The sequence below is a fragment of the Triturus cristatus genome, chromosome 6 (assembly GCF_964204655.1).
Source record: "Triturus cristatus chromosome 6, aTriCri1.1, whole genome shotgun sequence".
Classification (NCBI taxonomy): domain Eukaryota; kingdom Metazoa; phylum Chordata; class Amphibia; order Caudata; family Salamandridae; genus Triturus; species Triturus cristatus.
In genome coordinates this window covers 1,734,516,895-1,734,534,671 of record NC_140589.1, presented here as the reverse complement: position 1 = coordinate 1,734,534,671, position 17,777 = coordinate 1,734,516,895, and the positions used below count along the sequence as shown (strand labels likewise).

General features: G+C 46.7%; 1 protein-coding gene across 1 annotated transcript in view; it reads left to right on the top strand.

Annotated features, from left to right (window-relative positions):
• The window catches only part of TAF1A (TATA-box binding protein associated factor, RNA polymerase I subunit A), a 519,167-nt gene that overhangs the window by 271,952 nt on the left and 229,438 nt on the right, over positions 1–17,777 (top strand). The gene's annotated exons all lie outside the window — the stretch shown is intronic.

Sequence of the window (17,777 nt, the reverse complement as noted above, 5' to 3'; positions counted from 1 at the left end):
CAGTGCAATTAAGTGAATGTGGTGTAATAAAATTGGGAGCAAGGCACAAAAATAGTTTAATAAAGTGCTGCCTTGGTACCAAATTAAAACAGTGCTTTAACAGTTTTAACAAATAACTGTGATAGAGGTGGTCGACATGTTTCAGCCTTGGGTAGACGTACCCTGGCTTTCGTCAGGACCGAGTAAGCTACTGCAATTGTGATTGTGAAAAAAAGGGTAAATCATACAACCTGCACCTGGAATAGGTGTGGAAGAAATTACCCGAATTAATCTGGGTATTGGCCTCACCTCACCTGGCAACTGCTCAGGAAATAGGAGGCCCCGCTCTCTCCGTCGGTACCTCGGGCCACTGCTGAGCCGGAGGGGAGGTCAAATTTGGACCTCCATCTTTGATGATTGCCACAGTAATGCTCTGCTTATAGAGCTGTTAGTTTTGTTTGAGAGCACTGTTGAAAGATCTTCGTTAATGTTATCATTTGATTGATTACGGTCCGCCTTGGCGTCCCGTGTAAGCTCTAATAGCCCCAACAATTTTGGGGTTAACTCCAGAGTTCTTTCAATCTTTTGCCCTGGTTTCTGGAGGAAAGAGGCAGTCTCCGGCCTCTGGAGAATCTAAAGTTAAATTGCCTATGGGTGAGACAGCATTTGAGACTGATGGAAGAGGCTCGGTATTCTGGCCTTCTTGTTCGTGGATATCGGTCCGGTGGATTTGTGCCACTGTCACTGGTGCGTGTTCCACATTTATCCTTGTTGCCTCATGATTCCTGTTGATTGAGGGGTCAAACTCCTTTTCTTTGAATGTGGATATAATGTTGCCAGTAAATGCCCCGGTGATGAGCTTCCTGCTCTCCCCAACTTGCCGGGCTTGGAAATAATTCTCTTTTGGGAGTGTATGGGTAGTGGTGGTGGAAGGAATTTCTGCTTTCTTTTGTCTTGCTAATTGCTTGTTGGGTGGGCATGTCAGGACTGGTGGGTGGTTCGTCCTGAGATTTGTCCATTTGACAGCCCTGAACAATGTCCTGGGTAATACTTGGGCTGCCACTTTTTTTAAAGAAATGCATAATTGATCCACTTTGCGAAGCGACTTGGAGAATTTTGTTGGGGCTCGGAGGCAGAGTAGGGCTCCTTGCGAGCCTTTTAATGGGCGACTCCAGGCTGTCCTTTCCATCTGAGGCCATAGTTGACCGTCCAATGTCCTTCTTTTTGGGTCCCATCGCACTGGCTGTCTGTACTGATAGAGCGCTGTTACTGCCGTTACTAATGGAATGCCGAAGTGATTGACCCTCCCAGTTCTGTCTGGATCCTTCGGGATCAGTGGGTTATGTGAAGCCCTTTGCTAGGACTGCTGCCTGGGACCTGGTTGGTACTTCCAGTTGATGTAGTAGTTTTGCTTCTTCCCCTTGACGTGGCCTGCTCTTTGATGTGGGCTCAGGGGGCACTCTGTTCACCATTCCGCTTGGGCCACACCACTGTGCCGCTGTACCACTGTACTACCCCCCCCCCCCCTACAGTGTTGGAGGGCGAGAGGCTTGTTGCTAGCTAGCTACAGGGGGAGGAGAGGAGGAGCGACGAAACGCGGGGCCTGAGTTTTGCCCACAGCTTCCGCAGCTTCTACGGCTCCACCGCGACAATAGGGTGATCAGCATCAACACCCTTGCCCCAAAAGCTTTGCTGGATATGCTGAGTTTTATCAGGCCTAGTTGGTCTCATCAGGCCGAATGGTGTTGTACATGTGATGGTGGGGGCAGCCTGAGTGCTAGGGGCCGGTTTTGTACCCCTGTGGCGAGGGGGACCTACTAGGAGGCCGCAGGCTGCCTCTGTGGACCACCTGTGGTACACCCTCCGTGACCACTGACTGACAGTGGCCACACTCGCTGAAAAGCACGAGAGCACCCCCACAGGATGTTTTGTGTTCAGCTCCTCACCTTGGTCCTCGGGTTTTCGCCAGAACTGAGAAGGTGAGTAGCTGTTAGCTGTTGCCTGGCAATGGCGCAACAAAGCTCTCCACCCGTGGCTCTGCTCACCGCCCTGCTCACTGCTCTCTCAGCATCATCGGCTGAACAAAGAAAGTGAAATAACCTAAATGTATGAGCCCCCTCAAAGCATACACAATGCAGGTATAAATGAGAACACTAGAACAGTTGTAAACCAGCATTTATTTTGAAATGTCATGGTACAAGTCCCACCATCTACACACACGTGTAAAACCACAGATTTGGTGATCCGTGTTATAGCGGGTCAATCTGAGTACACTTATCTAACCTTCAATGAATGCGAAACAGTACCCATAGCATACAAATCACACTTGTACACAAATGCTGAAACGCGTTTTGCTTCTACAGAAATATTTCTGACGGCAGTACAGACTGCTGTAGTGAGAGAAAGAGAACTGCGAATAATTGTCTTAACTCCAGTACCAGCCTTAGAGACTGTTACAAAAACAAGTGTTCCAAATGCTAAAGCTTTACATCCAAGATTGATACAATGGGCCATTTTCTCACTGCAACAGATGTGGATTACAAATTTGACTCCACACTAAACACCAGCATTCCAACAATACGAACAAGAATATCCTCTCCCAAATGAAATAATGCCTCTTGAACAGTATGAATATATTATTTACACTGACGGTTCTGCTCAGCCGACCATAGGTAGTAAACAACAATACAGCGTCCCATGTGCGATTGTGAAGGTTCGTATGCAGGAAGGCAAGTTCCATCCTAGCTGTACGAAGCCAGTCTCTAGGAGACCGCTCGGCACAGCTGACAGAATTAAAAGCCCTGTTACAGGCACTAATAAATACGGATCGATAATTCCCCTCACTGATTGTGTGCGATTCTTTTTACTGTGTCCAGTCATACAATGAATGTCTTCACTAGTGGGGTCAAAATGGGTTTAAAGACTCAAAAGGTGTCACAATTAAGCATCAAATGATATGGGAACAGGTAGCTGAGTTGAAAAACGAACTACCAAGAGCTCACGTGATACACACGCTGAGTCATCAACATGATGGTGTTCATGTTGAAGGGAATTCATTGGCCGATGAAGCCGCAAAAAGGGCAGTACGAACTGCTGCCGTAGCTGCAATCACAGGTTCTAGTACAAGAATAGATAGACAGATAATGGTAGCTGTCATTGCTTCACGCAAGAATAGCACAGCCTTACTGTTAGAAATGGGGGTTTCTAGTTGGCAGAGGTAGGTACCTTTGTCCAAATAGGGACCCTTGCTTCTAGTCAGGGTAAGGGGGGGTACACACTTTAGATAAACCCTGCTCACTCCCTTGGTAGCTTGGCATGAGCAGATAGGCTTATCCCAAAGGCAATGTGTAAAGTATTTGTACCAACACTCACAGTAATACAGTGATAACACCATAAATAGACACCACACCGGTTTAGAACTTAAAGTATCTTTATCTAAACTTAACAAGTCCAAAACAACACAAATCCAACATACAAGTATTAAGAAAAATGACTTTCAAAAGGTTTTAGCAACTGAGTCCAAAGAAAACTATTTCTTGCAAAGTACCTGTTGTTGCAGCAAAGTTCACTAAGCCAAACATCCGCAGCGATGAGAAGCGTCGGAAAAACAAAGAGATGCGTCATTCCTGAGACCTTCGTGGATGCGATGCAACAGTTCCGCTTTACACAGGGCAGCGATGCGTCGTGTCCGGTCTGTAGGGGAAAGTGATGCGTCGGTTCTGAGACGACTCTGATCTGCCGGTGTTGCGCCGGGGAAAACTTGTGGCGCAGGGATGATGTGTGGAAATCCGGGATGCATCGGCGAACGATGAGGCGGCGCTACGTTGACCTTTTCAGCCTCGATGTGTCGATTCTTACAGGAGCAACAGGCGCTGCGGCGGTTTCAGCAGCGGTGCAGCAGTGCGGGAGATTCTTCTCGCACCACAGCGTTTCGTCGGAAAACTGTTGCCAGAAGAGCGATGCGTTGACTTCCTTGTTTATTGCGTTGCTTTCCAGCTCCCAGCAGCAGAAACAACCTCCAGAGGACCCACACAGTCAGAGGCGCTCCTGGCAGGTCAGAACTCCCAGCAAGAAGTTCAGGGGAGCTGGGGGTGATGCCTTTTTGTGTTCCTGAGACTTCAAAACAGGAGGCAAGATCTACTCGGGCCCTTGGAGACTTTCATCAAGCAGGGGACACAGCACACAGCAAAGTCCTTCTCCTTTCTTTGGCAGAAACAGCAACTGCAGGCCAACACCAGACACACAGCAAGGGCAGTACTTCTCCTTATTTTCTCCATCTCTTCTCCTCAGCAAAGGTTCCGCTTGATTCCAGGAGTAGTCTAAAAGTCTGGGGTTTTGATTCTGATACGTATACCCTAAAATGTCCCTGTTCTCTTTGTGCAAGGGGCTCTGAGCCCAGTTCAAACCAGTTCTGGGGGGCACTCTGCAAGTGCACAATAACATCCATTGTCAGTGTGAGCCTTGGCTCCGGACACACCACAGGGGGTCGGAGTCAGCATTGTGAAAGGCAGGCACAGCCCTATTCAGGTACAGGTGCCACTCCTCCCACCACTCCAAATGCAGATCAGGCCTATTCAACCTAGTGTCGCCTCATCCAGACTCCTTGAGCCACTAAAGCTCCCCAGCACCTGTCTCTCTACAGCCAGGCAGTCAATCCACATCCTAGCAGAGGCTAACTGGATGGTTAGGCAACAAAATACCTACTTTCTAAAAGTGGTATTTTCAAACACAGAATGTAATAATGACCCTCACTAAGAGATGCATTTTCACATTCTGAGTTCAGGCATACTAAACTTAATTTTCCTACCTTGCTCCCAGGGGCAGTTATGTTTATAAGATGTTACAAACAAACTCCCCATTCTGTCCTGTGGCAACAGGTAGCCTTGCAATAGTGAAAAACAAAATTGGCATTAATTCACTATCAGGACATGCCACACACATCAGGGCATGTCCTACCTTTTTATATGTATATGTACGTCCTTCTCTCTCTCTTCATTTTACCAGGTTGGGTTTTAGGAACCTGCACCACAGGTTGGTTCCAGCGCGAAGATGCATCTATACCTGACTAGGGGGATCACAGGTATACAGGGGTTCTTTTATTCCCCCTGATTCCTTAAAACACTTTTTCCTCATTTCACACTCTTTCCGGTCCTGACGAAGCGCCCCAGGATCCCTTATGGACCAATGAGAAGCGCGAAACATGTTTACCATTCTTCACTATAATCACGCACACATATAGAGATTCTGAGAGTAAAGGAAAGACGATCATATCCCCATCTCCTTATTTGCTGGACAGAGGTAGCTCCAATGTCTAACTCCTGCTTTTAATTTTGCCACACGGACCCCCCGAATAAAATTGGTTTCTGGGTACCGCTTGGTAATTTTAACTCACTCACTTCTATATCACCCTGAGCCCACACACCCACATGCACAACTGCGGCTTCTCCTTAAAAGATCTCCGATAAAGAACCCTCTTGCGGGGTCCGTGGAGGACAGCAGCGGCAACCCCACGAGAAGCAACGCCCGATGATGAAGCATGACACTTGCAAGGGTATATGAGGGCACTATATCCAAAAAAGGAGGGACCCCCCATCACTTCAAAACCCAACTTGAATGAGACAGACATCTCACTAAGCAAGACTCACGGCCACAATTGGCGGTGACTCTCATTTTTTAGGAACCGCTACCCCCAAGTGATTACTGCATCTACCTTTGGGAGCACGGGTACTGGACCTATTCTTTCTTTAATAGCTCCCCGTCCCCCCCTCTACATTGTGTTGACATGTCCTACCTTTCACATACACTGCACCCTGCCCATGGGGTACCTTGGGCCTACCATAGGGGTGACTGACATGTAAGAAAAGGGAAGGTTCGGGCCTATCAAGTGGGTGCACCTGCCAAGTGGACATGGCAGTTAACAACTGCGCACAGACACTGCAGTGGCAGGTCTGAGTTACTGTTTCAGAACTACTCATGTGGGTGGCACAATCAGTGCTGCAGGCCCACTAGTAGTATTTGATTTACCAGCCCCGGCACACTCAGTGCACTTTATTAGGGACTGGCCAGTACATCAAATATGCCAATGAGGTATAACCAATTATAATAACAATTTACACAGAGAACATATGCACTTTAGCACTGATCAGCAGTGGTAAAGTGTCCAGAGTCCCAAAACCACCACCAACAACAACAGGTCAGGAAAGAATAGGAGGAAGAAGGAAAAAGGTTGGGGATAACCCTGCAATAAGGTCCAATTCCAACACTTACTGAAAGGTTTTCCACTCAAGTACTCCTACAAGTTAGATGCAAAAAATATTCCATATGCTCAAATTCCAGGAGTAGGGTATAGAGTAATACCAAACATGGATCTCAGATTAGGTTTAATTCTAGCTGCACACAAGGGTCTAGGTCCTGCACACGCAGGAGTTACCCCGACGGTTTCTAAAACTACACTATTGTTGGCCAGGACTAACTAAACAGAAGAAAACATGTATCTTGAAGTGTGACATCTGTCAGCAGATGAAGGGTTCCTCCTTGGTGAGTCCAGCACAGATGCCTTTACTAATATCAGACAGACCACTCGCCTGTGTCTATTTGGACCACTGCAGCCCCTTACAATCAGATGGGGCTTACAAGTATATATTGGTGGCAGTAGATTCATGCTCTAGATTCCTATGGGTATGGCCTCAACGCTCGGCTGACGCTTGAACTGTTATAAAAGGTTTGCAGGTCTTCATAGGAACATATGCAGTTGGCACATTACATTCAGACTGCGGCCCAGCGTTTAGCTCTAGGGCTTGCAAGGAAGCCATGGGAAGTTTGGGTGTTGCATTGCGGTATTCCTCTCCGTACCATACCGAGGGAAATTCGGTCGTGGAGAGGAAAAACCGAGACTTACAGCAATCTTTAACAGCAAGAGTATTAGGTTCGGGTGGTAGTTTGGTCAATCACTTATATGGGGTCCAGGGGGGAATTAATAATATGCCTAGAAGTTTCATAGGAGGTGTCACTGCTTACGAAGTCCTATTTGGAACGAGAATGTAAATACCTGATCTCGAGTCTGAAAGCACAGGGGCGGATGAAAAACCATTTAATATCAATAAGCGTTTGGCTGTTTTACAGGATCTTAATGAATTCCGGACTTTACAAAGCAACGTGCAGTTAAAACGCACCGCAACTGGGGAAGTCAAATCGGTCATGGCAAGACCTACCTGAATCCCTCAAGCCAGGGATCTGGTCAGAGAAAAGATTGTAGACAGAAAGCCTGTAACTGTCCTGGCTGTCGAAGAAACAAGAAGTACCATTCTTCTGCCTCTTGCCGGCAAAAAAGAAAAGAGATTTGTCTCCAGCGATCTGTTCAAACTACACTATGTGGCCGATACTGAATAGTAGGCTCCTGGGTAGCCAACGCTCCCCTCTCGCTACCATACAGTAAGTTCATACGGAAATACTCATAACATTTGAAGAGTCACCAATACAAAGTAATGGGCTTTCCAACTAGAAATTTAACTTGTTCCTGTTGAAACAGAACATCAAAACACAAATGAAAGACAAATATCAATTCGGCCTACCGCCGATATTTATCTACATAAACATGCCTGTACAAAAGACGTCTGCCAGTTCAACAAAACCTGTTGAGCTACCAAAGATGGATTGAACTGCTTCTGGCTACTTCATCGATTTTGATACCTTTTCTCTTGATCCCAGTAAACCTGAAACAACGCCAGCTTAAGTTTCTCGTAAACAATAACTTTATGAATTCTACATTTTTCTGAAAAAGACTTACCTAGTATCACCTTGGCTACAACTATGGATAATAACTGGAATATTGTTTTTTCTATTCTGGTTTGGCCTAGTGGCTGTCTTTTGCTTACTCATGAACGGAAATTACCTCCCAGAACGCTCTGCAGTATCAAATGTGAACTTGGTCCTGAAACCTCATAGGTCATCTCATCATGAACAAAGAGACCTGTCCTTCGTGAACATTAGATCTTTTCCAATCCCAGATGGTATAGCTTGTGACGGACTTTCATATGATATAATTGGTCCCACTGAACGTTTGAAAATACATCATGTGTTTAAAATGTCTCCAAATTATATCATTACCTCTAGTACATTTTCTGCCGATTGGGATTTTGAAAGTAAATAATATGTTGTCTGATTTAGAATAATCTGCTGCATTTTCAAGCATTGATTATGAAACCATTTATTGTTACCAACATTATGGTCATCACTTTTTACACAAATCCAGTATCCTACGTAATGTTTTTACATACCGCCAATTGGAACATTGCCCGACACCACCGAAAAGTAGTTCACGAATGATTGCCCAGAAATGTTCTTATTTTTCAGGGTTTAAGACTTCTGACCCGACCTCATATTATTATAAGGTTGCGCATACAACTGCACAGAAAAATATGCTAACTAACACCAAACAGATCTACTCTGCATCCTTCATTTCCCAACTGTCTAAACAGGGTTTCGACTTATGGAAGGACACTATAGACATAAAATCAGTCTGGGGTTCAAAGGAATGGCAAGTTCAGGGAACAGAAGCACTATTGCGAGCCTGCCTCATTCCACAGCAGATCATCTTTCTGAATGCCACTGTGCAACAGACCTCATGTCTTGGACTAGCCAAGAACAAAGACCTGAACACACCTCGGATTCCCTCACCATCACACTTTGAGGGGTGGCAAAACTTTACATCAGGTGGAGGGGATACAATAGATGACCTCATACATTATAATTCATTAGACCCTAATTGGAAGGGACTGTTAGTTTGGCCCACAGACACAAATAGGTGTCAAACAAGATTCCGGGGTACTTCTGAACGGTTTAGTATCCATAGGCCGGACCAAAGCTATGTACAACGAGAACATCCGGGGGTGGTGACATCATACAGTGTTGGGAAGTTATGCCTCGATTGGTTAAAAACCTAGACACTATCACAGATGAAACAACACTTATCCTTACTATCAGAAGACATGGATCTAAGGGACTTTTTATTGGGCCCCCGAAAGCCACGTCAGAAACGTTTCTTATACGCCGTTTATAATGTCATCTGGAAAATCTCTCAACAAGAAGCTGTGGAGAGACTTCGTGAAATTTATAGAATGAAACCTAGAAAAAGCATTAGCTGTAGTCGATAATGGTATGCCTACATTAACATCCAGGCTTTATTCAATGGGCAACATTGTATCTTCTGCTATAGATGTAGTAGAACAGCATTTGTCCATACTACAGCACAGACAGTCTCCGCTAAGTTCTATTATGTTATTAAGCTGGACACTGCAATCATTGCACGGTGGTTATGTGCCTTGGCGATTTATCAACAGTACGTCCTTGTTCTCTGCATACAATCTAACTAAAAACAGATAACTATGGCACAGAGGGGTGCAAAATATACAATGCTGCGTATTGAAAAATTGGACCAATTACCTTTTACTGTGGCAGAGTCACCATCAACAAAATGGTTAATCCATGGCCATATAACATTACCGGTCACAACTTTCCAGCTTCAGTATTGCCTAGAACAACAACAGGCAAGCAGATATGAAGCGATGGGTGCATCAATGAATCTTGGTAATTGCCATACAGATTTCGATGCAAGAGTGGGGACATGGAAGTGTTTCTAAGCGGTACAAACTGCAAGAACTCTTTAAGTGGATCCCGCAAATGCCAAGATATCATGCTTCACAGGCCCCGTAACGGGCCAGTTGCAAACTTATCCTGTCATTTGAAAGAGTCCCGGCTGTCGTGATTAATCCGGTGTTCAAGTTGCTTTCAAATGGGAGCTACTTGATGCTGAATGATCAAGGTTGTTGTGGGATGCTTCCAGTCATTGCATATTTTGTCACTGTTAACTCCAGGGTTACTTGTTGTGGGCAAGTATTGTTTCCACCGACCCACACAGTCAGTGAGGCACCGTTATGGCCTTCACTGAATTTTTCCTTTATACGTTTTGATACTCTGAGCTGAATGAAAGCCATGCTTTTACAGAAAATCATGCTCTTAACCTCCGCCCGAGAGACTTTTGATCTTCAGGTCGCAAGGTCTGATGGACGGAGCATCAGGTTGGCCATGTCTGAACTGGGGTGGCAGAGTGGGCTAAAGAACGGTGATGGATCAAACCCAGATCTGTTGACTGGGTGTGAGTGTTTGATTGATTCTGATGCTCCGTCCATCACCACCCCCTTTTGTACCGCTTTGTTCGCTATAATTTGGCAGGGTATGCTCAGACGTTGAGTCCCTTGCTCACTTTGCCACTGGATTCAAGCAAGCCTGGCTGAAGACGGCTGAAATGCCAGAAACTGGTCCTAGGAAGCTTGTTTCCGGTCCAGGGAAGACATGGCTTGGCAGTTCGGGCTGGACTGTTCCCATGAGGCACAGGGTCAGACTGATTTGCATATGGTCATGTCTGAAATGGGGTGGCAGAGTGGGCTAAAGAACGGTGATGGATCAAACCCAGATCTGTTCAGTGGCGTCACTAGGGTTGGTGTCACCCGGTGCGGGTAACTCATGGTGTCACCCCCTTATGACTTACCGCATGGACCTCCTCCGCTCTGAGTCCGCCAGTGGCCTATTAACCAAAAGTAAAACTTAGTTCGCATTAATTCCGAGTAAGGCGTTTGCCTTGCTGCTCACTCGGCTCTCCTCAGGAACGACCAACTTGTTCTGCGGCGACATCAGTCGTCTGTCGACTGTCGAGCATGCTAGAGGGGCTCCAGGATGGGCAGGCAGCACGGGGCTCATATGAAGAAATCCACTTGTGAAATGTAACATAGGCAAAGCAACATTAGGATAATGAAAGACTGGGGAAAAACGTAACATTCTGACCTAGAACATGCAGTTTGCATGTAGCTCTTTGATGACAGTTCATGGGTTACCGTGCTAGATTAGGATAGTAACCAATGAACTGCTGTAACAAAAGATCTCTATGACAGAAGCAGTAACTTACTCAGCTATTCACATAATATACAGTTCTGTGATCAGCATAGCCCAGTTCTTTGCAGCAGACACATTTACCCTCCACACTACTGTATGATGAGTCAAAACTGCCACTAGACAAAACTCTGATCTCCCTTCAGCAGGAACATTAATCATCAGCGTTATCTTGACATTTTGTGATGCTGCTTGATAACTGCTGGGCGCACAAGGAACTCTGTGGCATATGTGTTAAAACCCATTAGGTATTTCTAAACACAGTGCTCCTCCTCCCACAGCTTAGTGCCAGGTGCAGCTGCACTGGTTGCACCGCCCTAAAGCCGACCCTGGTTGTGTTTTTAGATGGTTTAGGGATGGAGGCACCTGCCGTGTCTAGCTATCTATGTTTATTAATCAGACTCAGAGTTTCTGTTTGTAAGGTAGCCTCGTGGGTAATGCACATGCTGCAGAAATGCTTTTGTGGAACATCTGATCACATGTCCGAATCAACACAAAGGTTTAAAATGTCTGCTGCAGAGCTTTACCGTTACTATGAAGATCGAATGTTTGTAGTCCAAGTAAAATGTTTTTCTGGGCGATTTCTTTTGTTACAAAGGTTCTTGGTAAAAACAGTTCAGTGGGTTGTGTGCCTCTGCCAATAGCTGCATATAACCTGCAAGGAATGAGTTCTGAGGCCTAGTCGGGCAACTTCCTTCCTGGGATCCTGTGACAGTGCGTACAGCGCGCTGGTGGCTGCAGGAACTGACTGCAGCTGCGCTCATCTGTTGATCCGATCCCGCTCAGTGTGAGTCCATCAATTAACCAGCAGAGGGGGCGAGGCTGATACTCAGTGATGTCGTCAGGAGCCTGGGAGAGCAGCCTCTCTGCGCTTGTCAGAGAGGAACAACGTTTTATTAGGCTCAGGGTTCCTCCATCCTGATAATAAAGCAGAGCAGAGGTGAGGCGAGGCTGCAGAGCTGTGTTACACAGCGCCGTAACCAGATTGGTGTCACCCCATGATGGTGTCACCCGGTGCGGTCCGCACCCCCCGCACCCCCCTAGTGACGCCGCTGGATCTGTTGACTGGGTGTGAGTGTTTGATTGGTTCTGATGCTCCGTCCATCACCACCCCCTTTTGTACCGCAAACTATATATATAAACATCTATTTTAGTAAGACTTCTACAGTTTAAAATACGATGTTAGCATTTTTTTGCATTTAAAAAGAAAAAAAAATCGCACTATTGTTTTAGACTAATTATTTGTTTGTGTACAAATGCCTAGAAGTACATTAACATTTTTGTATGTCGTCCAGTTGGATGAGGAGTGGGTGTTATGTTTCTTATAGGTACCCCAATATAGACTCAGGTAGTCACCTAACCTTTCACCTATATCTCCCCTGCCATTACACTACATAACGGTTCTTGGGACTGACCTTTTACCTAGTTACGGTACTGCTAACAGGATGTGGGGTTTTCCCTGAAAACTAGCCTCATTCATTATGCATGAGGATTCTTGAAAACCAGCAGGACTACCATCTCCTGCATAATAACTATGTATAAGGGTTATTCCTTCTGTCATCCTAAGTCCGACATGAAACAGCAATGTGGATCCCCTAAGGGTACCACTTTGAGTATATAAGCACCATATCTTTGCTGAGGCAAGAAGAGGAGAAAAAGGACTTCCATGCTGACACACTGACACAAGACACTGAGGCTTCTGCATGCAGATACTCCAGCTCGCAGTGGTCTGACATCCCTCGCGGTGTGTCCATCTCCGGACCAAGACGGGATCCCACAGTCTCTCACTTCAGGTAATGGGGTTGACTTTATCTTAGAGGGATTCTTGGCTCTACACCTACATACATTCTAGGTACACTTTGTACATCTAGTTAGGTTTTCATCGTAGGAGTACGCATTATTACTGTCATGTATCATGTCATTTATACCTGCCTGGACTCATTGTTTTAGCATTATCATAGAAATCTACCATCCTTTTACTCTGTTTGTGCTTATAATCATTTATATCTGTTTCTGTCTTATGGTTGTTTCAGCACACCTATTTTACACTAGAATGAGGCTGGTTCAATAAATGCTTATTGAAAACGTCCCCACCGTTTATTCTGTGTATCTCTCCGAGACAAAGTGAGCACGAGTGAGTGAGCGAAAAGGATCGCACTGTTTGCACGATCCCTGATGTCATGTTCGATAGTTGCCAAGAACTATTCTCTCCTTGGTAAGAGGGGTTTCTAGTGGCACTGAGCGCTAGCTGGTATACAGGCAAACATACCTGTTGGGGGTCTCTGGAATCAGTCTGGACCCCAATCCCACACTCTGTTGTCTTAACATGCACATCCTGTATAGGTTTATAGGAACTGCACAACAGTAATATAACCGCGGCTGGAAGGCTGGGATCTATTTGATTAATGACTGCAAAGGTTCACAGATGTGGATCGATTTGGAATAAAGTCAGATTGGAACGGGGATATAATTTGGTCCACTAGTAATGATAGGGGCGTTGTAAGGACTTTGGCCAGAATTTTATAATCCTGATTTAGCAGTGATAAGGGCCGATATGGGGCACATCGATTAGAGGGTTTACCCGGTTTAAGAAGAAGAGTTATGTCGGCCTCCTGCATTGAAAGGAGTATTCGTCCATTCTCAAGGGACTCAGCATACACCTCCAACAGATGAGGAACTAATAATGATGTATATGTTTGATAAAAGATTCCAGTTAGGCCATTGGTGCCTGTAGCGTGGGTGCCATTGAGATCATCAATGGCCAGTCAGCGTTCTTCTGCCGTAATCAGCGACGCTAAAAATTGACTTTGACAATCCACCAGCTAGACCATTGCCACTTCAGCAAGATAGTAAGTGAGAGCTTCATCTGAAGGGGGAGAGCGAGTGGTGTATAAACGAGAATAGTAGGCAAGGAGGGTGGAGGTGATATCTGGACCCCGTGTATGCAATACCCCGTCATCCAGTTGCAGTTATGTAATGAACGAGGACTAATGTCGAGGGCGGAGGCGTCTGGCCAATGTCCGGTGTGGCCTCTCGCCCTAACCGTATACTCTTGTGCGTGCATATTTGCCGAGGTAGTTGACCTCGCGAGCTGCTAGGTCCTGGAACTCAGCGAGAAGCTTTGCATGTTGATGCAATGAAGGGGGGGATCTTCTGTTAAAGTACGCTCGTCTAAGTAGCGCAGCGCGTCCTCCGTGGTCTTGAGATCCAGGCGAATCGCTCGCGACACACCGGCCTGCTTGGCAATGCATATGCCAAGCCACATGACCTGGTTGCAGTGACTGTGTAAGCCAGAGGGGGCTACGGGTGAAGAAGTTTTGTGACCGGCATGCTAGGATTTGTGAACCCGGTATGCCAGGAAGGGCCAAGGTGAACGAAGCACCCTTACAGGACTCCAGCCGATAGCCAATGGACTGAATGCCACTCTGCCAGGGAGGACTTGTCTTAGCGCATGCTGCGTTAGGGAGAGTGGCTGCCCCACTCCAAATTGTGAGCCTGTGCCCGCCTGAGGCTCACGTGTGTACCACAGGCATCCCTACTTCTCCAAGCAGGATCTGATCTTGTGAGTGCCTGTGCTGAGGTTACCCACTGTAACGCCAAATTCTTCTGTGCTGCAGGAGTGGGTAAGACTTGAAGTAGGACCTTTGGGGCCCCCCCGAGTATTCACTGCTGAAGGTGCTGCAGCACCATAGACACTGTTAACTGAAGTCCTGAAGAGTCAAAAGGGAAGTCTCGCCAGACCAGCGCATGCGCTGGGTCAGGCGAGACCTAAAACGGAGGGTTTGAAGACACACCCTTGTTTTAAACCTTTTACAGTGTGTATGTTGACAGAGACCGATTGCCCCTCACACACTCTAACCCAAGTTTTAGAACAGATTAGTTGTATGTCTTGTAAAACCTTTGGTGTTCTTTCCAATTGATTTTGATTTGCCCATAGATATTTCTTAGGAACTTTGCTGGAATCTGATTTTAAATATTTGAAACAAGTGCATAAAAATGAATGTGTAGAAAGCGATTTTTCTATGAGCAGTGAAAGAACAAGTATGTTTATGGTTCCTATTCTAGACCCGAAACTAGGTTGATTTATTGGAACCAAATTCTAGGCCCGAAACTAGGTTGATTTAATGGAACCAAATTAAGTTTTGGAGTAGCAGACTTGCTAAGTCCTTAGCTAAGACATCCATCAATACAATCTATCTATAATTTGCTGGATTTGACTCTGTACCTTTTTAGGTATTGTTATGTTATGTTAAGTGTTGCTTATAGAGCGCACTGACACCGAAGCTTCCTGGCGCTGGTAGACAGAACAAAGTGAGGGGGAGGTAGAGGAACAGAGTCTACGTGGGGGTGGGAAAGAAGTAAGTTTTTAGCATTTTCCTAAATTTGAGAAAAGAGGAGCAGGATTTAATAGAGGAAGGGAGGAGGTTCCAGAGCCCGGGGGCTAGGTGAGAGAACCGGCGTCCGCCGAATCTCTTAGTTTTGCTCCTGGGGTTGATCAGCAAGTCGCGGTGGGCGGATCGAAGATTACGTGTGGGGCAGTAAGGGCGGATGGTAGATTTTAGGAAAGCAGGGGAAGGGCAATGAAGTGCCTTAAAGGTGAGACAAGCCACCTTAAAGGCAGCCCTTCGCTCAACCGGGAGCCAATGCAGGTTCATAAGCAAAGGTTTAGCTGATTGCCATCTGGGTGTTCCATGGATCAGGCGGGCAGCCGGGTTCTGAACGATTTGAAGGCGTTGAGTCAGGTATTGTGGCAAACCGTGGTAGATGGCATTGGAAAAATCCAAACGGGAGAGTACCAGCGAAATGACAGTTTGGGTGAGTGCTGCCAGGGGGAGAAGGTGGCGGATTTTGCGGATCCTCCGAAGTTGGAACATACAGGAGGAAACCACCGCTCCCACATGAGCACTAAGAGAAAGCTCGGTGTCGATAATGACACCCAGACTTTTTACTGATTTTGCTGGGACGGGGGGGGGGAGCCAAACTCTGGAGGCCAGAACTGTGGACCCCAGTAGGTGGAACTGAGTCCGGGAAGTAGGAGCTCAGTTTTACCGGGGTTCAACTTTAATTGGTTCTGGTTCATCCAGAGTTGGATATGGGTCATGGCTCCATGAAAAGTTGTGATGGCATTAGGTGAGTTGAGGGGGAAGATGATTTGGAGATCGTCCGCATAGTTATAGGTGACGATGTCCCATTTCAGAAGCGATTGAATGAGTGGCCGGAGGTAAAGATTAAAGAGGAGCGGGGAGAGGGAAGAGCCTTGGGGGACACCACAGGATGTGAGAGTTTTTTTTGCAGTGTAAGGACCAAGGCGGACCGCCTGTGTTCTCCCTGTGAGGAAAGACCTGACCCACTCAAGAGCAACGCCCTGGATGCCCGCCTGTCCGACACGGTGGAGAAGGATGTCATGGTCCACCGTGTCGAACGCGGCCGACAGGTCCAGTAAGACGAGGGCTTGGGGGTTTCCCGCGTCCGCGTTGCCTCTGAGTGTGTCAAGGACTGCCAGAATAACAGCTTCTGTAGAATGGGCGGGTCTGAAGCAGGCCTGGGTAGGTACAAGATAGCCGGAGGATTCAATAAACCCGGACAGGCAGCGAGTGACATGGGCCTCCATGAGTTTAGAAAAATAGGGGAGAAGAGAGATGGGGCGGTAGTTCGATGGCTCCGTCATGTCGGCGCCAGGTTTTTTTAGTAAGGGTACAAGGATAGCTTCCTTGAGGGAAGTGGGGCAAATGCCGCTGCTGAGGGAGCTATTAAGTAGATGTAGAATACTGTCAGGTAGATTAAGACATATGTTCCGCAGAACGGACAAGCAGTCATTTGGGGAGCCAGATTTTACGCGAGTGGCTAGTTCCGCCAAAGAAGAGGAGTCTAGAACCGGGAAAGAAGTGAAGGACAGGGGATTATTGAGGGAGTTATCCAGTAGTGGCAGTTGGTGGAGTGAGGAAATGGATTTTTTGATAGTGGAAATTTTTTCTAGAAAGTACGAGTTCAAGGTATCACAGGCCTCCTGCGTGGGAGTCTGGGCTGGTAGGGTCCTATCATCTGGTTAACTCGTTCATAACTATGAACACCTCCTTAGATTTATTAGCTGCCTGAGATATCCTACTGGCGAAGTGTTCGGTTTTAGCTGAACGAATAGCTGTTTTAAATTCTTTGCGAGCGGTTAGATAAGATTGTTTGGCTAGGTCAGAGTAATCGTGTCTCCAAATGTGTTCCAGCTGGCGTGTTTTAAGTTTCCGGGCTTTGAGGTCGACGGAGAACCACCTGTGAGAGTTCCTGTGTTTGGTACAGGGAAATTTGACCAGAGAGGCAAACAAATCGCTGGCCGACTCGAGCCAGGTGGCCACTTTTTGTTCCAGCCCGTCCATGTCGGTGGAGTCAGAAATCACCGGGGAGGAGTCAGCCAGGGCAATTAGAAATCCCTGGGAGTCATATGAGCTCCATTTACGGGCATGGCCGCCGGCCATCAAGGGAGCGGGGGTCTGAGCAGCAACCGTGATGATAGTGTCTACCAAATGATGGTCGGACCAGGCACACGGACGTATGTCTGGTGGGGACAGCTCCAGGTTGCAGGTCCAGATCTGGTCCAAGACGTGTCCCTTGATATGAGTAGGTTGGGAGACGTGTTGGACAAGGTTCAGGCTTTTAAGCGTCTCAAAAAGCTCAGTAGCATGGGAGCCGGCGTGGCTGTCGCCGAACCAGTAATTCAGGTCGCCGAAAATGGCGAGATGGGAATGCGATATAAGAAGGGAGGATAGTTGTTCACTAAGAGTGGCGGAAAAAGATGGCATGGGATATGGGGGCCGATATAGTAAAAGAAGAGTGAGGGGATCAACATCCGTCTGCACGTTAAT